Source organism: Nomascus leucogenys, chromosome 10 (genome assembly GCF_006542625.1).
Source record: "Nomascus leucogenys isolate Asia chromosome 10, Asia_NLE_v1, whole genome shotgun sequence".
In the NCBI taxonomy this organism is placed as follows: domain Eukaryota; kingdom Metazoa; phylum Chordata; class Mammalia; order Primates; family Hylobatidae; genus Nomascus; species Nomascus leucogenys.
In genome coordinates this window covers 15,902,879-15,928,119 of record NC_044390.1, presented here as the reverse complement: position 1 = coordinate 15,928,119, position 25,241 = coordinate 15,902,879, and the positions used below count along the sequence as shown (strand labels likewise).

Sequence of the window (25,241 nt, the reverse complement as noted above, 5' to 3'; positions counted from 1 at the left end):
TTATTGAGCATCTTTAAGAACACGATTCAATTAAATTTTCATTTATATCGATAAATCTATAAATGAAACATACGGAATATATATTCATGTATATCTATAAATGAAAACTTGTGTGTGTGTGTGTATCCCAGAACATATTTGTATGCATTTTAATGAAATGTGAGTCATATGCAATGACAAACTTTTACTGTCATAGTCAAGAAAATTGTACTGTAGTTTGGCTTTTATATTTTTGTTCTTCAAATAGGAAATAAAGGGTGAAAGCAATATAGAAATAACTGTTCACATTACATTAAGCAATTCAATTTTTTTCTCCCACAGGCTTAGTACTAAAGCCCCCTTCATACATATTTTTCAATGTAAAAATCAAGAAAATATTGCATTGCTTACTGTTTCCTTGAAAAAAAATTGAACTATCTGAAATCAAAGATGCCACTGTATGTAACAGTATTCTCTTAATCTTAGACCTAACTTATCCCATGCGTTTAACTGATGTAGAGATGTATCTATGCATAGGGAACAATATAATAATACAATTTACTGAGGAAATAATATTTTAAAGTTCTTTTAATATGCATTTTAGCTACAATGCAAAACTTATAAAAGTATTTAAATCCAGTCAGGTGCGGTGGCTCACGCCTGTAATTCCAGCACTTTGGGAGACGGAGGCAGGCAGATCACGAGGTCCGGAGACTGACACCATCCTGGCCAACATGGTGAAACCCCGTCTCTACTAAAAATACAAAAATTAGCTGGGCGTGGTGGCGCTTGCCTGTAATTCCAGCTACTCAGGAGGCTGAGGCAGGAGAATCGCTTGAACCAGGGAGTCCAAGGTTGCACCGAGCCGAGATCGCACCACTGCACTCCAGCCTGGCGACAGAGTGAGTCTCAGTCTCAAAAACAAAACAAAACAAAAAAGTATTTAAACCCTATGACAAGTTACTATTAGGGATGTTAACATTGCATTGAAGAGTGGCTGCAGATTCAAAATAATATATTTGGTATTTTTAAGGTATGCTCTTTTTCATAGAGTAAATCTAAACAACTGAGATATTTGCTGAAAAGTTGATCGATTCAAGATATATAACACATGAAGACAGTTTTCTAAAATCCTCAATGTAATTAAGTGTAAAGACAAAGAACTTTATTCTGTCACATGCATCTAGCAATAGGACGAAATAAAGACATATCAACTGCAGTGTATTTTAAAAAACATATTCTTTCCCCATAAACACATTTTACATATGTGAATGCGTCAGTCCTGATCATTACAGAATCCTAAAGAGGACTGATGAGTACAGGGAGGCAGAGAAGGAGGATATTAAATTCTTCATTTAAAATAGTTGTATATGTTCTCGAATTTCTATTAACCTGAATCACCAGAGAGAGGTGTCAAGAGAAAGATTACTTAGCTGAAACCCACAGAGAACTGTTATCTATTAGTAACAAATTAATTACATTTGCTGAATTAAATGGAGTATAATTATATGTAAGCCTAAAATAAGAATTTTCAAGTCACATAATGGAAAATTTTTATAGGTGAAAAATGCAAAATCGTTAGATGTCATTTGACAGGAATTATTAGTGCCTACATACAATGTACACTTCTAGGTATAACACATTTTTTTTAACCGTAAATGTTCTAACCCACATAGTATGGTCCTAAATCTAAATTCCAGAGAAGCGAAAAAGACAGCTCATACCTAAATGTTGAGGAAGTTTTTCTAAGGAAGATTTGGACTTGATTGGTGATGGAAGAGATATAGGATTTAAATTAATGCAAAAGATCCACAGTAGTAATGCCAGGAAACGTACCTGGGAACTAATAAGTTTACCACATTTATTTTTCTATCCTTTAATATTCAAGAAATGTGTTTACTACCTTTGATATCCCTCACCTCCCGAAGTGAAACTCGTTAATTTTCTCACTAATAGTGGTGAGTTATGATGTTTCATAATCATCAATAATGGTGAGTTATGATACAGGGTTATGAGGTTTGGGTGAGATATTTATATAAAGTTCTTAACATAGTGCTTGATGTATAGTATATGCTCAGTAAATGTCATAATTATCATTCATAAACATTATCTACTTTTTATTACTTAGAAGATATACCAACAGCAGCAAATGTTACTCATTTTTACTTGTTTGATGTATTAGGCCATTCTTGTGTTGCTATAAGGAAGTTTCTGAGGCTGGATAATTTAAAAAGAAAAGAGATTTAAATGGCTGACAGTTCTGCAGCGTGTACAAGCATGGCACTGGAATATACTCAGCTTCTGGGGAGGCCTCAGGGAGCTTTTACTCGTGGTGGAAGGTGAAGCAGGAGCAAGCACATCACATGGCCAGAGCAGGAGGAAGGAGAGAGGTGCTACACACCTTTAAACAACCAGATCTCTTGAGTACACACTATTGGGAGGACAGCACCAACCTATGAGGGATCTGCTCCCATGATCCAATCACGTCCCACAGGCCCCACCCCCAACACTGGAGATTACAATTCAACATGAGATTTTGAGGGGACAGTATTCAAACTATATCATTCCACCCTGACCCTGAAAATCTCATGGTCTTCTGGCACTGCAAAATATATTCATCTGTTGCCAATAGTCCACCAAAGTCTTAACTCATTCCAGCATGAACTCAATTAAAAGTCCCAAGTCCAAAAGCTCATCTGGAGATGAGTTCCTTCCACCTATGAGCCTGTAAAATCAAAGCAAGTTATTTTCTTTCAAGATACAGTGGGGGTATAGGCATTGGGTAAACACTCCCATTTGTAAAGGGAGAAACCAGCCATAAGAATGGGGCTACAAGGACCTACACAATGAAATCTAACAGAGCAGTCATTATATCTTAAAGCTTCAAAACAATTCCTTTCATTCCATGTCCTGCATTTAGGGCATACTGGCACAAGGGTTGGGCTCTCAAAGCACTGGGCAACTCCACCCCTGTGGCTTTGCAGGATTCAGCCACCATGGCTGTTCTCACGAGTTGGAATTGAGTGCTTGTGACTTTTCCAGGTGCAGGGTGCAAGCTGCCAGTGGATCTACCATTCTGGGGTCTGGAGGATGATGGCCACCTTCCCATAGCTATACTAGGTAGTTCCCCAGTGGGTACTCTGTGTGGGGAGTCAGATCCCACATTTCCCCTTGGCACTGCCCTAGTAGAAATTCTCTTTGAGGGCTCTGCCCCTGTGTCAGGCTTCTTCATGGGCACACAAGCTTTCTCATACATCCTCTAAAATCTAGGTGGAGGCTGCCAAGCCTCCTTCAGTCTTTCACTCTGTGTACCAACAGGCTTAACACCACATGGAAGCTGCCAAGGCTTATGGTGGAAAGCTTACACCCTTTGAAGCAGTGGTCTGAGCTCTATCTGGGTCCCTTTGAGCCAAGGCTGGAGCTGGAGCAGCCAGGATGCAAGAAGCAGTGTTCCAAGGCTGCACAACGCAGCAAAGTCCTGGATCTGGCACATAAAACCATTCTTTCTTCCTAGACCTCTGGGCCTGTGATGGGAGGGGATCCCTCGAAGATCTTTGAAATGCCTTTGAGGCCTTTTTCCAATTGTCTTGGCTATTAGCACTTGGCTCCCTTTTAGTCATGCTAATAACTCTAGCAACTGGTTGCTCCCCAGCCTCCTTGAATTCCTCTCCTGACAATGCTTTTTCTTTGCCACATAGCTAGGCTGCAAATTTTCTAAACTTTTATGCTCTGCTTCCCCTTTCAATATAACTTCCAACTTTAAGTCATTTATTTGCTCTTACACCCAAGGATAGGCTGTTAGAAGCAACCAAATAATTTCTTGAATGCTTTGCTGCTTAGAAATTTCTTCCACCAAATACCCTAAGTCATTACTTTTTAGTTCAAACTTCCACATACTAGGACATGAACAGAATTCAGCCAAGTTCTTTGCTAAGGCATAATATGGATGACCTTTGCTCCATTTCCCAACCATTTCTCATTTGCATCTGAGACCTAGTCAGCCTGCACTTCACTGTTCATATCACTATCAGAATCATAACCATTTAACCAGTCTCTAAGAAGTTCCAAACTTTCCCTCATCTTCCTGTCTTCTTCTGAGCTCTCCAAACTCTTCCAACCTCTGCCTATTACTGTATTCCAAAGCTGCTTCCACATTTTCAGGTATCTCTATAACAATGCCCTACTTCTCAGTACCAATTTTCTGTGTTGGCTTGTTCTTGCTTTGCTTTGAAGGCATACCAAAGACTTGGTAATTTATAAAGAAAAGAGGTTTAATTGGCTCACAAGTCTGCAGGTTGTACAGGAAGTATAGCACCAGTATCTGCTCAGCTTCTGGGGAGGCCTCAGGGAGCTTTAATTCATAGCAGAAGGTGAGGCAGGAGCAGATATGTCATATGACAAGAGCAGGAGTGAGAAGCAGAGGAGGTGTCACACACATTTAAACAACCAGATCTCATGAGTATTTACTACTGCGAGAACAGCACCAAGCCATGGAGATCTGCCCCCATGACCCAATTACTTCCCACCAGGCCACAACTCCAATGTCAGGAATTACAATTCAACATGAGATTTGGAGGGGACAACATGTAAACTGTGTCATTTGGTCAAGTACACTATTATCTTAGAATTATTATTTTTTGCATCCTGTGAGACAGACACTATTTGTGATACTTTTAAAGTGCACCAAATTTAGTCACTAATCATCACTTAATTTGACTGATAAAGTCTGTGCCTCTTCCTAGCAAACAAAATCTTAATCTGAATCAGTAAGACATGCTTTTGGCTGCAAGTAACCAAGAGCTAAACTAGTAGTGGCTTTAATGAATAGCAGTTTAATATTCTTAAAATTATGGTATGGTTGATTCAGCTGTTAAACATAGCCATCAAGGATCCAGGCTCAACCATCCCTGTTATATGATATCAATAAGACCATCAACAGGATTTTCTCACATTTGTGGTTTTCTAATGCTTATACTTTTATATAATTTTTCATTGTTGCCAATTTTTCTTCAAAACTCCACTTTTGAGGGTACACAAAAGAATCACCTTTATGAGTTTACCAATGCAGATTCCTGGGTCCCACTCCCAGAGCTTCTGATGGAGTCTGGACTAGAGCCAGCAGATCTGCATTTTTGACAGTCTCTTTAGCTGATTCTGATGCACCACATTGTCTGTATCCCTCCTCTGTTATAAGGTAGGAAAATGAAATGTCTTTTTAGGAGGCATTGGCAATAAGAGGATGGTTTATCTATTCATCTATACAAAGAAACTTATTAATCACTTATTACATGCTGATATGGTTTGGCTGTGTCCCCACCCAAATCTCATCTTGAATTGTAGTTTCCATAATCCCCATGTGTTGTGGGAGGGACCTGGTGGGAGGTAATTGAATCATGGGGGCAGTTTCCCCTGTGCTATTCTCTTGATAGTAAGTTTTCATGAGAGCTGATGGTTTTATAAGGGGCTTCCCACTTTGCTCGGTTCTCATTTTTCTCTACTTGCCACCATGTGAAGAAGGACATGTTTGCTTCCCTTTCTGCCATTATCATAAGTATCCTGAAGCCTTCCCAGCCATGCTGAACTGTGAGTCAATTAGATCTCTTTTCTTTATAAATTACCCAGTCTCATGTATGTCTTTATTAGCAGCGTGACAATGGACTAATACACATGCCATGCCTAACTGAAACTGGCACATAATGGGCACTTGAAATAAAGATTTGTCCCAAATGAATGAACAAACAAATGAACTATCACCTCCCTGATGATGAATTCTAAATTTATACCCACATCCTTGTTCCTTTATTCTGATGACCCGACAAACTTCTTCCAGGGTCAATTCTTTTTGTCTTTCAGATAAGAACAATGGAATGAAGCCAGTTCACCAATCATCAAAAGAAAGTCACTGAAAACAAATTTGTTGACCTATGTATTGTTGGTGTCAGAGGAAAAGGGGTCAAGCGAGGAAAGCTGAAAAGTGCTGGCGAGTGAGTGGAGAGTTAAAAGGAAGGTAAGATCTAGAACATATAGAGATAATTCACCATGAATAGAAAAGGAAACATCTCTTTCTCTGAGGCAGAAAAAAGGCAAAAAAAAATGTGAAGAAAGAGTAAAATTTGAAGTTTCAGGGGTGGATGACATAGGCACATAAATGTCAGTCTTAATATTCCTTATATAATTGTTGCTTATGATCATTAGCCAGAATTGAATGAGGCTAAGGACTGAAATGGGCAGATTAAAGAAACTGAAGGACGAGCAAAGGATAAAGAAAATGTTATCCAAGGCCCAGGTAAATAAATAGAGTACAATTTTATAGCAATATAGGTTTACATGATATTCTCTGGTGGCTCAAACTTGGGGCTCCCTTTATAGTTACAGCTATTAAGAGTTCAGGATATTCTGGTGCAGAGGGATGGAGTTGGGCACTGATTACCAGGCTGTATTACCAGACTGCTTATGAAGTCTTCTCAGGCTTCCATAATAAAATACCATAGACTTGGTGGCTAAAACAACAGGCATTTATTTTCTCACAGTTCTGAAGGCCGGATGTCCAAGATTATGGTGTCATCAGCATTGTTTTCTGGTGAGGTCTCTTTACCTGGCTTGCAAATGGCCACCTTCTGCCCTGTCCACACATAGCCTTTCCTTGGTGCAAGTGCATGGAGAGGTATCTCTTCCTCTTCTTATAAAGATGCCAGTTCTTTCAGATTAAAGACCCACTCTTGTGATGTCATTTAACCTTAATTACTGCCCTAAAGGCCCTATCTCCAAACAGTCACTTTGGAGATTAGGGCTTCAACATATACATTTTTGGAGGACAAAATTCAGTTCATAATGCAGACTCATTTGGTTAGTATTTTTCAAAATTCACATAACAAGGTCCTTCAGATCCACTGGATTAGATTTCCTGTATTATGCAACCCCACTCCTCAAATGTTTGTTTATGTATGTATGTGTGTGGTGTTATGTGTATGAATGCTGGGACAAATATATGAAACAATGTTAATAAACAACTGAGTACAAAAACAGAAGAAATATGCAGTGCTAGAAATAGAGAACTCAAAGGTAGAGTGAGTATACAATAAGCAGATATTAAGCCCAGGGGATTACCATACTCAGAAATAAGTCAGAAATGTGTAAGCATGGAGTTTTAAAGATAGGAGATGTGGCTGGATCTGAGTGAGGCAAGGAGCTGAAATTGAACCTTCATGTGCTATGGTCTAAATATTTATGTTGTCCCAAAATTCATATGTTGAAATCCTGACCACTAAGGTGATAGGATGAGGAGGTGGAACGTTTTAGGAGATAAGGCAGAGCTCACACAAATGGAATTAGTACCCTTTTAAAATATAGTAGACCCAAGGAAATTATTTTGCCCCTTCCACCATGTGAGGACACAGCTATAAGGCATTATCTATGATACCTGGAAGTGAGACCTCACCAGACACCAAAACTGCCTCCACCTGGATCTTTCACTTCCCAGCCTCCAGAACTGTGAGAAGTAAGTTTCTATTGTTTATGAGCTACCCAGTCTATGGTACTTTGTTGTAGCAGCCCAAATGGACCATGACACCACATAAAGCCAGAATCCTGCTTTATAGCTAGTGGTATGCTGGTACTACTTCCTACCAACTTACCTAGCTCAGGAAGTGTCACAAAAGCATCAGGGAATCTCATCTTCTTCCTAAGACTTTGGGAAAGAGGTACCAAAAACAAAAGACATAAAATAAATCTACCCTAGTCACATCACTGAGAAACTTCATGACACTAAAAGACAAAGAGAAGTCTTAGCAGCAACCAGACAGGATAAAACAAACAAAAACAATTTAGGATGACAGCCACCTTTGTATTGGCAATTGTAGATAGGCCAAGAGAAAAACGAATAAAATCTTTAAAGTTCTTAGGGAAATAACTGATATGGTTTGGCTGTGTCCCCACCCAAATCTCATCTTGCATTGTAACTCCCACAATTCCCACATGTCCTGGGAGGAACCCTGTTGGATGTAATTGAATCATGGGGGCGGGTCCTTCCTGTACTGTTCTTGTGATAGTGAATGGGTCTCATGAGATCTGATGGTTTTAAAAAACGAGAGTTTCTCTGCAAAAGCTCTCTCTTTGAGTGCCACCATCCACATAAGATTAACTTGCTCCTCCTTGCCTTCCACCATGATTGTGAGGCCTCCCCAGCCATGTGGAACTGTAAGTCCAATAAACCTCTTTGTTTTGTAAATTGCCCAGTCTTGGGTATGTCTTTATCAGCAGAGTGAAAATGGACTAATACAATAACTCTCCCAGAATGTATATTGAGGTAAAATATCATAGGAGTGAAGGTGAATTTAACATTTTCAGAAAAATACTAAGAACATACTTCTCACAAACCAAAAGAGCAGAGTTCCCATCCCAGCACTTTGGGAGGCCGAGGTGGGTGGATCGCCGAGGTCAGGAGTTTGAGACCAGCTTGCCCAACATGGCAAAACCCGTTTCTACCAAAAATACAAAAAATCAGCTGGGCGTGGTGGCGCATGCCTGTAATCCCAGCTACTTGGGAGGCTGAGGCAGGAGAATCACGTGAACCTGGGAGGTGGAGGTTGCAGTGAGCCAAGATCGTGCCACTGCACTCCAGCCTGGGCAACGAGCGAAATTCTATCTCAAAAAAAAAAAAAAAAAAAAAAAAGCAGAGTTCCCAAGAGAGTCGCTCCTTTTCATAAACATTTGAAGTTTCTGCGTACCCTGTTGGATGTCTGCATAGGCAGCAGATGTGTTGACCAATACCTGTTTTTAACTTAGGAGAGTAAAGAGAAATGGAGAGGGGAGCCAGAGTGAGAGGAAGAGTGGAAGGAGAGTCATCTTTTTGTCCCCACCATGTGGCTTGGTATAGATGCTGAAGTTTCCTTGTAAGACAGCTTGGAATGAAGCTGCCAGCCAGGTGAGAGCACCTATCAGGGGACTACAGGGTGTAGCTCCAGAGAAGAGAGTTAGAATGAGGAACAAGAGGTTGGTAAGAAGCCTATCTCATATGATAGGAGACAGCAGTAGAAGGCCTTGCTGAGCTCTTCCAGAAACTCCCATATAGACCCACAAAAAAGTCAGTGTTTGGTTGCCTGCCACATTAAAAGTATTGACAGCCAGAGGGGATTTCGACAGAGTCTAGCCAAGCAAAGGGACTGCCCTTTTCTTCTCCACCCTCCGTGCCCTCAACACTGGAAGAGCCACAGCTTCCAGAAGGGAAAGGGGAAGGGAGTAAAAGTGCAGATACTGAGTGAGCACTCTCCACCCCTCAATACACACAGACAGTGATGGGGGAGAGAACCTTTTACTCAGATAGAGATTTAAGATTTTAACAGTAGTAGACTAAAATTTCATTGATAGGCAGTAGAAGCTTTGCTGGCCTCTTCTAAAAACTCCCAGAAGAGTTCAAAGGTCCCAGAAAGTTAAAGACTCTGCTTCACATGTTGTTGAGGAACAGATGTGGAGTATTCATTGGATCATGGTTGAAATCAGTTGTTCAAGAAAAATACCTCATTGAGCTGAGCTTGAGGCCCTAACCAAATAGGTAGGCAAATGAATTCAGAGTAGGAATAAGCACATGAGCGAATTGGAAGACATGAAGCAATTACAGATCATAGATACACGAAACAGAGCTTAGGTAGCTTTCCAGGGAAGAGGGCTGATGTGACAGGTAAGGACATACTTGAGCCAGAGACAGGGCGGGAGAATCAATTTTAAAATTTTATATATAAAACTGCTAAATGATTAACACCATGAAAACCTGGCAATGAGCTATGTCTGGTCAGATGCACCTTCCTATTTCTACTCTCGAGACCTACAAATGCTGATTTCTTCATGACATTTCTTTATGGTAATGATGGAGAAACTTCTGGAGACAGCTTGTCACAGAATTAAGTTGTCCAACTTACTCTCCCCATCGGCTATTGTGAATTTCCTGGTTCCCTACCACCTGCCAGGTTCTGAGCATTTACTTCCTTTCCTCTTTTGGAGCCCGTATCCTCCAGGTCCGCTTTGTTTGCCGTGAACTCCAGTAACTACCCTCTTATTCTTCTTGCTTGCCCAATTGCTGGCCCAGTGATTAGACTTACTTCTCACATCTATTTATACTCACTTCTGCTTACTTGTTGCTTAGTTTCTGACCTCACTGGCTCGTCTTGAACTTTATTTATGCCTGTTTCTGAAAAAAGAAAAAGTCCTGATGACTGATTCCCTTACCTTGTCAAAATTCTCTACTCTGCTGAATTTCTGGCTTTTCCAGTTCCAAATTCTAGCCAATTTGTAATGCTTGGCTGTCCTTAATCACAATCACAGCATTAAGAGTTAACTGTATTTTTCTATTATCAATTTCATTTCTTATTTTATTCAACTAATTTGTTTTTTAAAAAGTACACATTTCTCAAATGCCTTGTTTCAATGTAAGCTATAGAAAGTCACTCTACTATCAAACACAAAGTTTACCAAGCAAAATTGCTTTTCCCAATATAGTCTTGTTTATAGGACTTCAAGAACACTTCTACCTAAATAATCTATCAAAAAGAATGAAGATTTAATCATTTTGATTTGGTCATAATAAGTTCTCTTTGGGCTCTTACTGATATAAATATATACCTTCTGTATTTGTGTTAACGTTTTGGAGGGTGGCCCTAGTCTAACTAAAAATTATATTTTTAGTTCTTTGATTTTCTCACATATTTTTTTTTTCAGATGCAATCGGGGCTCACTGCAACCTCTGCCTCCCAGGTTCAAGTGATTCTTCTGCCTCAGCCTCTCGAGTAGCTGGGACTACAGGTGCACACCACCTTGCCCAGCTAATTTTTGTATTTTTAGTAGGGACGGGGTTTCACCATGTTGGCCAGGATTGTCTCCATCTCTTGACCTCATGATCCACCCGCCTCGGCCTCCTGAAGTGCTGGGATTACAGGGGTGAGCCACCATGCCCCACCTATATATTGTTTTAATGCTTGTTTTGCATACATGTTTACATTTACATTTTGCATCACTTTCCAACAGTGATATAAATTCTCATTCTCCTTAATCATTTCTTTTTGTGTCTCTAAAAATGAAGTATTGGGCACTTAATATCCTCATATTTTTCTTAGTTCTGTGTCTTAGACATTTCTCCCAGATTTTTAGAACCTTTCACATTACTATTATAAATAGAAAAATAGTAAGATGCCTCCCTCATTTAACTCTTGTTTTTAATCTCCAAGAATTCAAGTGGTAAAACTAGGTATATTATATAAATGTGTATATATTCTTTGTGTTTGTTTTTTTTTACATTGGACATTTATCATTAAGTTTTTAAATATTAGGTATAGATAATTATCTGTATGTATGTATGTGTGTGTGTGTTTTTCTAATTCAAACAATACAGATATATATAGTGTAAAAAGTGAAAGATCCCTGTAATCATACCCCAGCATAACCAGGGTAAAAAGCTGTTATTTTTCCAGAGTGGTTCTTGCTGTGGGGACATACAAGGAAGTAGAGGATACAGCATACAGTGTCTGGACTTAGGGAACATATACATCTAGTGGTGCTGACAAGTCATGAAACAGCAAGAGAAAGAAGTCCAAAGAAAAACGTAAATATGTGACAGTGTAATACACGCTGTATCAATTCATGCTGAAGGAATTCAAGTTAATTGGAAAGAATATTATGAGAAAGGTGAATCTGAAACTTAGCTTTGAGAAGGAGGCAACATAATGTTAGAAAGAGCCTGAGCTTTGATGTAAGGATTCCAACTCCAGTTCTGAAATTTATCAGCTGTGTGATCTTGGGCAAGTTCCTTAACTGCTCTGATTTTTTAGTTCCTGTCTGTGTAAAATGAGGATAACCTTCTAAGGTTCTTGTGAGGTTGAAATTAATGTAGTTTTTCATGATAGATACTCAGTAAATAGGTGTTTAAATTCATTATTTACCCACATAATCTGCCACATTTGATATTGTCTTAATATTCTCTAGTGTGTATAAAAACAATATAATGTACGGAAAAATGTAGAAAACATAGTTATAATTTATACAGCCTCAAAGGGAATTTTTAAATTTTATCCATATTCATCATTTAAAAGGAGATTTAAAAAATTTAAAGAATTTTGAAATAGTAAAGAAATTGAGATTTAGGCTCTATCGATGTGACATATATTAGTCAAACTAATAAGTCAGATAACATTTTTTATCTTATAAGATCCTTCAATGTCTAGAAGATTGCCACAGTTTGTTATGTTAGGGTCAAATCAATGACTACACAGGCACGGCAAGAAAACTAACAAGTGTTTCTGAGTAATGATTATGGTCTTCCCTGAAAACAAAGACAAGCAATTCTTTAAGAAAGCTTAAAACGGACATTGAACTCTGAACCAGAGCCCAAATAATGAATATCAAGCTACCTCCTCAACAAGAAATGTTATCCCAGCAGTGCAGCTGTGAGCTAATTAAACAGCCCAGATCATTGTGCTAAACTTTAGTACTGCATTTAGAGAATTAATTCAGAGGACATGTTATTAAACTCTGGGGTTTATCAGAAGAAGGCAGCCTCTTTTTTTTGAGCAGCATTTAAAAAATTAACATACTGGATAAGCTGCTTATTATAGATGGAGCCTATGACATCCTTCATGTACATGCAAAAACTAAGCAATGAATTTCTAAGCAAAATAATGAAGCTATTGCACTCTGAGACCAAAATGTAAAAATAGTACTTTAGATATCCTGAGAGCACTTTCAAAAAAAATTATATTCTATATGATTATTTCTAAAGTCCTGAAAGACATACTGATGATGACTAATATGCTAGAATCTAGCATATATGTGTGTGTGTGTGTGTGTGTGTGTGTGTGTGTGTGTGTGTGTGTGAGAGACAGAGAGAGAGGGAGAAATATGTAGCAATTCTGTATTTAACTTGGAAATCAATAATAACTGGCATGTGTAAGACAAGAATATTTTAAATTATTGTGAAGTATAACACTTTCCCTCTTAATTAGTCTTAATAAAACTTGGGCTTTAAAATTTATGTCTAGAAATCTAAATCATAAACAAAATTCCTACTTTATGGTAAATGCTGATGGCTGTCATTATTTAAGTTATTATGCATGGGCAATAATGGTAGGAATAAGATATGGAGACATTTATGACTGGAAACTTTGTGGAGGGCATAAAATATGTTACATTATTTTAAGTTTGTTGATGTAGTGGACTCAAGAAGATAAAACAAATCAGTGAATTCTTTACAATCCTAGTCACTCATCTTTAAAACAGGGAGAGCAACACTTATCTTACATTATTTTCACTACTGCAACAAAATAAGATAGCAGTTTTTGAATAGTTCAATAATTCTAATACTTGTAAAGTAATGGATAAAAATAAGAGAGTCCTGAAATAAAGCAGCATACCTACAACCATCTGATCTTTAACAAAGTAGACAAAAACAAGCAACAGAGAAAAGATTCCCTATTCAATAAATGATGCTGGCAACACAAAAAGAAAACTTAAGGCCAATATCCTTGATGAATATCAATGCAAAAATCCTCACCAAAATACTGGCAAACTAAATCCAGCAGCACATCAAAAAGGCCTTATTTCTGGGATGCAAGTTTGGTTCAACATATGCAAATCAATAAATGTGATTCATCACATAAACATAAGACAAAAGCCACATGATCACCTCAATAGATGCTGAAAAGCTTTTGATAAAATTCAGCACCCGTTTATGTTAAAAACTCTCAATAAACTACGTATTGAAGGAACATACCTGAAAATAAAAAGAACCATCTATGACAAACCCACATCTAACATCATACTGGATGGGCAAAAGCTGGAAATGTTCCCTTGAAAACTGGCACAAGACAAGGATGCCCTCTCTCACCACTCCTATTCAACATAGTGTTGAAAGTCCTGGCCACAGCAATCAGTCAAGAGAAAGAAATAAATAGCATCCAAATAGGAAAAGAAGTCAAACTATCTTTATTTCCAGGTAACATAATTCTGTATCTAGAAAACTCCATAGTCTCAGCTCAAAAGCTACTTAAGCTGATAAACAACTTCAGTGAAATCTCAGGATACAAAATCAATGTACAAAAATCACTAGCATTCCTATACACCAACAACAGCCAAGCTGAAAGCCAAATCAGGAACACAGTCTCATTCACAATTGTCACAAAAAGGATAAAATACCTAGGAATACAGCTAATAGGGAGGTGAAAGATCTCTGCAAGAAGAACTAGAAAACATTGCTGAAAGATATCAGAGATGACACAGACAAATGGAATCCATACTCATGGATAGGAAGAATGCATATCATTAAAATGGCCATACTGCCCAAAGCAATTTATAGATTCAGTGCTATTACTATCAAACTACTAATGATAGTCTTCACAGAACTAGAAAAAACTATTTTAGAATTCATATGGAACCAAAATAGAGCCCAAATAGGAAAGGCAACTCTAAGCAAAATAAGAAAACTGGAAGCATTATGCTACCCAACTTCAAACTATACCACAGAGCTTCAGGAACCAAAACAGCATGGTACAGATACAAAAACAGGCCCACAGACAAATGAAACAGAATAGAGAGCCCAGACAGAAGGCTGCACACTTACCACGCATCTAATCTTTGACAACACTGACAAAAACAGGCAATGGGGAAAAGACTCAGGACTCCTTATTCAATAAAGGGTACTGGGAGAACTGGCTAGCTATATGCAGAAGATTGAAACTGGACCCCTTCCTTACATCATATACAAAGACCAACTCAAGATGAATTAAAGACTTAAATGTAAAAACCCAAACTACAAAATCCCTGGAGGACAACCTGGGCAATACCGTTCTAGACATAGGAAATGGCAAAGATTTCATGATGAAGACTTCCAAAGCAGTTGTGAAAATTGATAAATGGGATCTAATTGAACTAAAGAGCTTCTGCACAGCAAAAGAAACTATCAACAAAGTAAACAGTCGACCTATAGCATGGGAGAAAATATTTGCAAACTAAGCATCTGACAAAGGTCTAATATCCAGCATCTATAAAGAACTTACATTTACAAGAAAAAACCAAACATCTCCATTAAAAAGTGGGCAAAGGACTTAAACAGACACTTTCCAAAAGACATACATGCAGCCAACAATCATATTTTAAAAAGCTCAACATCATGGATCATTCGAGAAATGCAAATCAATCTATGTCCATACCACCCTGAACCCAACCAATCGCGTCTGATCTCGGAAGCTAAGCAGGATCAGGCCTGGTTAGTACTTGGATGGGAGAAATGCCAATCAAAACCACAGTGAGATACCATCTCACGCCAGTCAGAGTGGCTACATTAAAAAGTCAAAAAATAATGTGCTAGCCAGATTTTGGAGAAAAAGGAATGCTTATACCCTGTTGGTGAGAGTGTAAATTGGTTCAATTATTGTGGAAAACAGTGTGATGATTCCTCAAAGACCTAAAAACAGAACTACCATTCAACCTAGCAATCCCATTACTGGATATATACCCAAAGGAATACAAATTATTTTACCATAAGGACACATTCTTATGTATGTTTATTGCAGCATGATTCACAATAGCAAAGACATGGAATCAACTTAAATGCCATCAATAGTTAGCTGGATAAAGACAATGTGGTACATACACACTATGGAATACTAACAAACCACAAAAAAAGAATGAGATCATGTCATTTGAGAGAACATGGATGGAGCTGGAGGCCATTATTCTTAGCAAACTAATGCAGAAACAGAAAACCAAATATTGCATGTTCCTACTTATAAGTAGAAGCCAAACGATGAGAACACATGGACACATAGAGGAAAACAACAGACACTGGGGCCTACTGGAGGGTGGAGAGTGGGAGAAGGGAAAGGATCAGAAAAAATGACTAGTGAGTACTAGGCTTAATACTTGGGTGACAAGATAATCTGTACAACAAACCCCTATGACGTGAGTTTACCTATGTAACAAACATGCACCTGTACCCCTGAACTTAAAATGAAAACAACAAACCACCAAAACAAATATTATACTAAAAATAATTTTTAAATGGTGCTTGGATAACTGGCTAGCCACATGCAGAAGATTGAAACTGGATCCCTTCCTTACACCATGTACAAAAATCAACTCAAGATGGATTAAAGACTTAAATGTAAAAACCTAAAGCTGTAAAATCTCTAAAAGATAACCTGCGAAATATCTTTCTGGACATAGGCCCTGGCAAAGATTTCATGAAAAAGACATCAAAAGCAATTGCAACAAAAACAAAAATTGACAAATGGGACCTAATTAAACTAAAGAGCTTCTGTGCAGCAAAATAAATTATCAATAGAGTAAACAGACAACCTATAGAATGGAAGAGAATATTTGCAAACTATGAATCCAACAATGGTCTAATATCCAGCATCTACAAGGAACTTAAGCAAATTAACAAGCAAAAAATGAAAAACCAAATTAAAAAGTGGGCAAAGTACATTGGCAGACATTTTTCGAACGATGTACATGCGACCAACAAACATACGAAAAAAAGCTCACCATTAATCAATAGAGAAATGCAAATAAAAACCACAATGAGATACCTCTCTCATCAGTTAGAATGGCATTGCTAAAAAGTAAGAAAATAACAGATACTAGCAAAGTTGAGGAGAAGGGGACGTTTGTACACTGCTGGTGGGAGTGTAAATTAGTTCAGCCATTGTGGAAAGCAGTTCAGTGATTTCTCAAACAACATAAATCAGAACTACCATGCAACCCAGCAGTCCCATTATTGGGTATATACCCACAGGAATATAAATCATTCTGCTATAAAGGCACATGCACTCATACGTTCATAACAGCACTGTCCACAATAGCAAAGCCATAGCATCAACCTAAATGCCCATCAACGGTAGACTGGATAAAGAAAATGTGGTATGTATGCACCACAGACTGTTACACAGCCATAACAAAGAATCAGATCATGTCCTTTGTAGCAACATGGATGGAGCTGGAGGCAATTATCCTAAGCAAACTGATGCAGGAAGAGAAAACCAAATATCGTATGTTCTCACTTATAAATGGGAGCTAAACACTGAGTACACATGGACACAAAGAAAGGAACAACAGACACCAGTGCCTGCTTGAGGGTGGAGTGGGAGGAGGGAGAGGATCAGGAAAAATAACCGATGGGTACTATGCTTATTACCTGGGTGATGAAATATTCTGTATACCAAACCCCCATGACACACAATTTACCTATGTAACAAACCTGCACATGTACCCTTGAACCTAAAATAAAAGTTAAAAAAAAGGTAACAAATGATAGTATTTCTGAAAAGCCAAAAGAAGCTTAGAAAAACACTTCATATAGACACACAAACCTCATATACAACACATGCTCCTACTGATAAATTTCATAGGTAAAAGAAACTAAGTAAGCAGCTGGATAATGTGAGTGAAATTTTTGACATATCTTTTTAAAAGTAATTTTTAGTTTTCATTTTGATTTATGAAAATTTTAAACTTACAGATAAGTATAGAAAATAATATCCCAGCCACCGTACCTACTTTTGAACTAGAGTGGCAAAGAAAATCTGATGGCAACCTTTTTAGCAGGGTTAACTCAGCTGACCTTAAACCAAAAAAAAAAGGAAGTAGGGGCTGGGCGCAGTGGCTCATGCCTGTAATCCCAGCACTTTGGGAGGCCGAGACAGGCGGATCACGAGGTCAGGAGATCGAGACCATCCTGGCTAACATGATGAAACCCCGTCTCTACTAAAAATACAAAAAATTAGCCGGGCGTGGTGGTGGGCACCTGTAATCCCAGCTATTCGGGAGGCTGAGGCAGGAGAATGGCGTGAACCCAGGAGGTGGAGCTTGCAGTGAGCCGAGATCGTGCCATTGCACTCCAGCCTGGGCGACAGAGTGAGATTCCATCTCAAAAAAACAAACAAAAAAGCAAGTAGAGTACACGATATCTGCTCTTATCATTTCACATGGTTCTGTCTGAAAATCAGTTTCTAGTTGGGCCATCAAGTCTGTCTTCGCAATGGGAGTACATACTTTGGTCAAGGAGTTGATTTCCTCTCTTAGAGCTTCCAAACTCCTTTCTAAATAATTGTAAGTGGGAAGGAAAGACTTTTTTAAGGATTGGTCTTTTAAAGCAAGTTAAAAGACAACAAAGAGAAAGTTAATTAGCTTAGTAGATTTTTGTAGCAGTCTTAACATTTTGAGCCAAGACAGAATTTTACAAATATCCACCCTAGCTCACCCAAACCAGACATTCCCTTGATAAGATGCAATAGTATACTCCTGCCTTTGTCCTCAAACCATTGCTGCAGCTGGTTGATCAGTGGTTGTCTTACTGAAGACACTGAGTACACATAGACACAAAGATGAGTACTCTTCTTTGTGATGAAGACATAAATGAGGGAAGTGGTTGTGGTGAAGATAAAGGGAAATATTAAGGAGTTTGTCCCTATAGGATTCTGATATCAACTGCCACATTTAGGATGTTTCCTGGAAGAAGGTTTTGAGGCAAAGATTAGATAACTTGATAAAAATGATGTTAGCAAGTTTTTTTGTGAAGAAGATAGTTTTGGGAGTAAGTGATGATAGTGGAAAGGCAGTGTGAAGCCATCATGGAGTCTTAAGCAGCAGGTGCTTGGATCAGATTTGTTTTTAAAAAAGACTCTGATGGCATTATGAATTAATGGTAGCAGGGGGCAGGAATGACCCTCCAGCAATGCTAGGCTATTTCAGTAATGCAAGTGGAACTGATGAAAACATAAACTAGGCAAGTGGTGGTGGGGGTGAAGGTGAGGAGAAATAAGAAGTTCATCTTGATAGGATTCTCATATCAATTGAATCATCTAGACATGAGTAACCATCTAGACAGATTAAATGTCTTAAGACGTTACAGTTTAAAATGTGCATATACTTTTATTCATAAAAGTTATAAGCATAATATATACAGAAAGATAACAAATGTTTGAATATGGCATATATAACATTGGTAACAAGCAAGAAAATAATTGAGGCCAAAAATGTCCAATTTAATGAGTAAGACAGAAAAATAGAATTTCCCTTTAGGTGAAATTCTTGGACTATATATATATACACACACACAAACACACACATATATATGTAACATATATATATAACAAGGATATATATATGTAGTGTATTTAAAAGTTGTATAGATACAAAAATGTTTATTATATATGCATATGATTTCTATAATCACTCTGTCTGAACCAAACCCTAAATATTTAGGTAAAAATCTTGCATATAAATCTCTCTCTATTAAGGCATTTAGTCCATCTGAGGCTAAAATTGTCACATTCAATCAATACCCATTAATGGTGATTGGAAATAAACTGATCTGGAAAGGAGCCAAATGGCAAAATCACTTTCCAAAAAGAAACAAAGCATTTATAATAAATACACAAAACACAACTCAGTAAGCATCAAAAATAATTGAGGCCAAAAATGACCAATTCAGTGAGTAATATCTTACTCACTGATAGAAAATATCGAACTCTCATTTCCTTTGGGCCAAATTCTTAAAGCTATTTTTGGTGCCTTTCCGTTTGCCCCTTGCTGACCTTTCTATGTCATCTTTTGAATACTAAACACTCTCTCACTGCCCAGGCTCCCTCTTCCTGGTTTACCGTGGCCCCATTTTCCAACAGACCTAGAGTCTTCCTTTCCATGCTGTAAGCCTAAAGTGGTAGGTGATAATGTGAATTTCAGATGCCTCAATCAGTGGGACACACAATTTTTACTTAGAAAGCAGGCACCCCTTTGGGTGTGTCTCAAATCATAGAACATACAGGGAACTACCTACCTTTATATGTGTAACACTTTCCTACTAAAAAGACCAAATGGGACATTATATCTGAATTGCCATTCAATTCTTTTTCTTTATACAAACATTTATCTCTCTACTTGGCCCATAAAAATAAAAAATAAAAAGTAAGAGGATGTGTAGCAATCAGCCCCTTCACATTCTTGCCAGGATGATGATTCAGGGCCCTAATAGGCACATGACTTTCAGGCTTTCCCCTGTGTCACTTTTCCACTGCATCTCATTTAGTGTGTGTGCTAATCCCCGAAAATCCTAAGTGCAATAATTTGTGAAATTTTCTATGACTGTAAATATGCATAGAGTTTTAATACCCTCCATGGACAAAAGTCCATTTTCTTTTTTTTGTTTGTTTTTTTGTTTCCTTGTTTTTGCTGATAGTAACTTAATGAGCAAAGAGTAAACTGTTATCTCTTTAATTGGTCTCCACTGGTTCATTCATAGGAGGCTTTTAGAAATGCACTTATTTTATAATTAACAGAGATTTGTGACTCTTTTGTAAGTCATTGGCCATAAAAGGCTTTGTTTAATAATCACAGTCATGTTTTCTGTTACTCTGTGTCAACAGCGCAGGGTCACACTCAGAGACTGCTTTCTTACAGTGTCAGCAGTCTCTTTGGTCTTCTATGCCTCTCCTTAAGTTCTCTCAAGAGCCGTTCTCTTCAAGATCCAGGTGCTTCTGCTGTTCTACTCAATTGTTAAAAGAAAGAAAGAAAGAAAGCGTCATAATTTTTGAGAAGATTGGAATCACCAGGACTTGTTTTCTTACCCATTTCTCTCTTACTTCTATAATACTCATATTCTGTGGCTTTAGCAAAGTCCTCCTACTCTGAGATTAAAAACTCTAATTTGTAACTTAGGCCATTATAAAATGTATGCTAGAGGACTACTCTGGTTTTTAAACATGGTACTTATAAATACAGCATTATTAGAAGTCAAGAATGTTTCCAACTTCTGTGTTTGTCATGTATGTGTCTAGGCCTCTATCGTAAACTGCTTTACCCTTGACCTCTAGCTACGTTTTCTCCTCCTCCTTCTAATTGCACCAAGCTTTCTTCTTAGGTCATTGCAAGCTGTCCTACTTCTTCCCTGGTACACTTATGTTCTGTATACTTGGACTGCCTGCCTGTTCTCAAGTTTATTTCTCATCCTTATTTGGAAAGTACAGAACTTGAGAATGGTAAACAAAATCGACATTCTTTGTTATTTGGTAGGCAAGTAACTAATTTAAGACTTAAAACAGAAGTATAAATTATTATAACAGTTATAAGTGGTTGAGTGCCAATTTTGTGCTTTTAGCTGTAGAAAAGAAAATCATTTTCTTACAAAACTGTGACTATACACTGTTGGTAATAAAATATTCATGCTAATCATGTTCATAAGATTGTAACAGAAATGCTGATATTCTAATATCTCCATTTCTCCCCCTATGGTACTTAGTAAACTATGGAACTAGATACTAGTCTAGAGCATTTTTTTCTTTCTCATATTATATTATAGGTCATTTTAATACTAATTGTAACTAAAAAGTAAGCATTTTCTAAAACTATTTCTATTACCAATGAAAAATTGTGTTGAATGCTAATACTAATTATTTGTCAGTGGTAACCTTTTGTTAAAAGAATTCGTTTGTTCATACTAGGCAGGACAGAAACTGAACCGGCAAGAGAGACAGATAAATCTAAATTTCTGCAGCACTTTTTTCTCTCAATATAAATATTTAATTATGTAATGAGAAATTCTTATGAAAAATTGTGACATACAATGGGATTGATTCTTTCTCTGTAAGTAGGGCACTAGTCATGTATCTGAGAAAGAAATTAAAACTTTTAAAGTATTTTTAAGTGATGGATCTATTCTAGGCACTTTAAAATATTCTCTTTAATTGTCACTGTACCCTACAAACTAGATATTATCATCCCTATTTCACAGATGAGTAATTAAGGTGAAATAACTTGCCCACAGCTGCACAGTTAATACTAGGAAGAGCCAGAGGTATGACACAGGGCTGATTCTAAAGCTCATGTCCTTTCCATCTTCTTAAAATAGGCCCCTCTGCTCATTCTTCAGGAGAAAATCAGCCTTGCAATATATTATAATACCTACCACGAGAGCCTTGTGGTTTGGTGGATAAGGATGTGGGATCTGAGGTTAAACTGAATTTGGAGCTCAATCCTGTCACTCATTGATTGTGTAATCTTGAACATTACTTGATGTCTCTGTGCTTCAATTTCATCATCTGTAAAAAAGGGGTGATAACAATAATATCCACTTAGTAGTGTGGTTTGTAAGGACTACATGAGGGAATACACATAAAGTTCTCAATAAAGTGGTCAATACATAGTGTTCAATGGACATTTTCCAGGAGTTTGTTCTCCCTATAAAAGTTGGTCTTTTTGTGGGTAGAGAAAAGATGTATGGGTTGTAAATTCCTTTCTTCTTAGCCACTTATGTCTGGCTGATTTGGAAATCACTGCTTGTTTTAGATCCCTGCCAGATTTTACATGTTCATTTTTTGTTCCTTTCATGCATCGTAGAAGATTAAAAATGCCCATAAATTATTTGCTAATTCACCCTTTGAGAAGATTTTCCTTCTCTTGAATATATGCTAGACTTAGTGACTTACTTGATAAACAGAATATTGCAGAGTGGGACTTTTAAGGCTAAATAAAAGGAGTCTTGCATCTTTTGTCCACATCTCTTTGAATGCTTCTCTGGGAGTCCTCAACCATCAGGTGAGAAGTCTGACCGCCTTGAAATGTTGGAAAGGCCATGTGTAGGCACTCTGGTCATCAGATCCAGCTAAGTCCAGTTTTCCAGTCATCCCTGCCAAGGTGTCAGACATCCAAGGAAAGCTGTCTTGGACCCTCCAGACCGATCTGGATATCACTGAAGATGCTTAGTTGACAGAATAGTCTCCCAGCTGAGCCCTGCTTTAATTCCTGACCCCCAAAATTATGAGATATAATGAAATGGTTGTTGTTTTAAGCCACTACATTTTGGGGTAATTTGTTACATAGCACTCGATAACTGAAACATGCATTTATTTATTTTCAATGAAACTCTTGTGCAAAAAACTGTTCTAGGTAGTGGGGAATGATGCATCTATGAACAACTTTAGCATGATCACTGATCTCATGAAGGTTACTGTCTTAGCCAGGGTTCTCCAGAGAAACAGAACCAACAAGATAAGTATATACAGATATGTATACATAAAAGGAGATTTATTATAGGAATTGGTTCACATAGTTATGGAGGTCAAGAAGTCCAACAATCTGCTGTTTGCAAGCTGAGGAACAAAGAAAGCCAGTGGTGGAATTTAGTCAGAGGCCAAAGACCTGAGAATTGGGGTATGTGTGAGGGAATGAGCAGATAGTGTAAATCCCAGTCTGAGTCAGAAATCTCAAGAACCAGGAACACCAATGTCCAAGTGTAGGAGAAAATGGATGTCTTAGCTCAAACTGAGAAGAAAATTCACCCTTCCTTTGCCTTTTTATTCTATTCAGACCCTCAATAGATTGGATAATGCCCGTTCACATTGGGGAGAGTCATCTGCTGTACTCAGATTGCCAGTTCAAATGCAAATATTGCTAATACCTACTATTTGAATTAAAATTCCTTTAAGATTCAGTAAATATGTCTGATAAGAAAATATTTCTGGCTACTTTCTATTCCTTTCCTTTGAGTCAAAATGGTCCTATAGAATATGATCATTCATTCCCCTTACTCATCAGACTTAGCCCTAATTTTTTTCCCAATCAAATTCATCCTGAAACAATGAGGATTTTCCAGTATTTAGGATATTCAAAAGGATATATTGTTCACTTTAATGAAAAGACCAAAAAAGGAAATGTTTTTTAACATTTTTAACATTACTGTTAAAAATGTTTTTAACAGTAGTAGTGGCAAAGCCAGCATGGGTGCAGAGCCTCCTGAGGTGACTTGTTTGAAAGAAACATCATTCATTTGGATGTTCAAGTAATGTTATATTTTTTAAAGAAACATATCATCATGCCATATTTTGTGGGTGTTCATGCGTGTGAGCTTGATTTCATTTGTGCTCATCTTTTCGACTATTTTCCATGCGTCAGTGATTTTTTCAAATGTGTCTTCTACTTCAAATTTCTGACTGATCTCTTATCATTTATACCTCTGAATTTCCCCAAGCCCTGAAATTCTGTTTATTCTATCTAGGCTTAGCTAATTTTCTCCTCTTCCCAAACATTTACTTCTCCTTTAATTTCTACTGAATGAATGGTATGGTAACCAGCTTGGTTGCCTAAGGAAAAATGTGGATGTCATCTTGGATACATTCTGCTTTCTCAACACTCACAATGAATTTCTCATCAAATCTGGTTGATTCTACTTTAAAAATATATCTTGAATTTCCAGTAACCCTCCCCAATTACAATTGCCTTGATTCATGATTTTATTTCTCTTGCTAGACTACTGTCCCTTCTGCCTGGAATGCTGTTACTCACTTTGACTCCATGGTGAACATGTTTTTCAAGACTTAGTTTAAGCTCATCCCTTCTGTATTCCATAGCATCATGTTCATGCCTCTGAAGCAGCCTTAAGCACATTTTAGTATTATTCATTTATATTGAGGTCTATCTTCAACTTTTTTTCACAGCTTAGTATAGACATGGCATTTTATTTATTCATTCAACAAGTATATATTAAACATGGGACAGGCAGACTGCTTGATCCTGCTGCACAAAACAGATAAGATCTCAGACCTTGTGGGTCATACAACACAGTGAGGGAGATAGATAATAAAATAAGTAATTACAGTAAAGGGTAATGAAGATAATAATAGGTGGATGACAGGAGGCCATGACAGTATGTAATATAATTATATGGGATAAGAAAAATGTTTACCTGAGGCGGTAATATTTAATCTGAGACCCGAAAGGTGTGTTAGAGTCAGCCAGATTTAAGGATAAGAAGATGGGACTAGGAGGGAGCATATTTCTTTCAGAGGAAATAACACATGCAAAGACCCAGAGGTCACAGAGTACTGATCAAAGCCATTGAAGGTTTGCTTGATATCCTGTCTTATAGGAAAAAAAAAATTTTTAAATGAAATCAAAGCCATTGAAGGGATTGGAAAAATACTGTAAAGCTATCAATAAATATTTATTGAATGAATAAAGTGTGGGGACATGAGTCCATCTATAATACTGAGTTTACTAAAGAGCATTAAACTTTTTTGAGTTAAACTGTACAAAAAACTTTTAAATTTGTTTGTGGACTTCCCTATACTCTTAAACAGAAATCACCTAATTATACTTTTATTTGAAAATTTAAGCAAACCAGTAATAATTCCAGTTTGCATTGATGCAGCAGCCATTTTTAGTGTCTATCTCATATCCACTCTAATCTCTGTTCTCCCTTATTAAGAAAACCTCCTTTTCTTGGGGTTGCA

At 37.5% G+C, this 25,241-nt stretch overlaps 1 long non-coding RNA gene across 1 annotated transcript; it reads left to right on the top strand.

Annotated features, from left to right (window-relative positions):
• The first annotated feature begins 835 nt into the window (after positions 1–835).
• LOC115836918 lies at positions 836–23,443 on the top strand. The gene is made up of 3 exons (XR_004031929.1): positions 836–1,937; positions 5,833–5,986; positions 20,382–23,443. It is a non-coding gene; the product is annotated as an uncharacterized LOC115836918 (long non-coding RNA).
• The last annotated feature ends 1,798 nt before the right edge of the window (positions 23,444–25,241 follow it).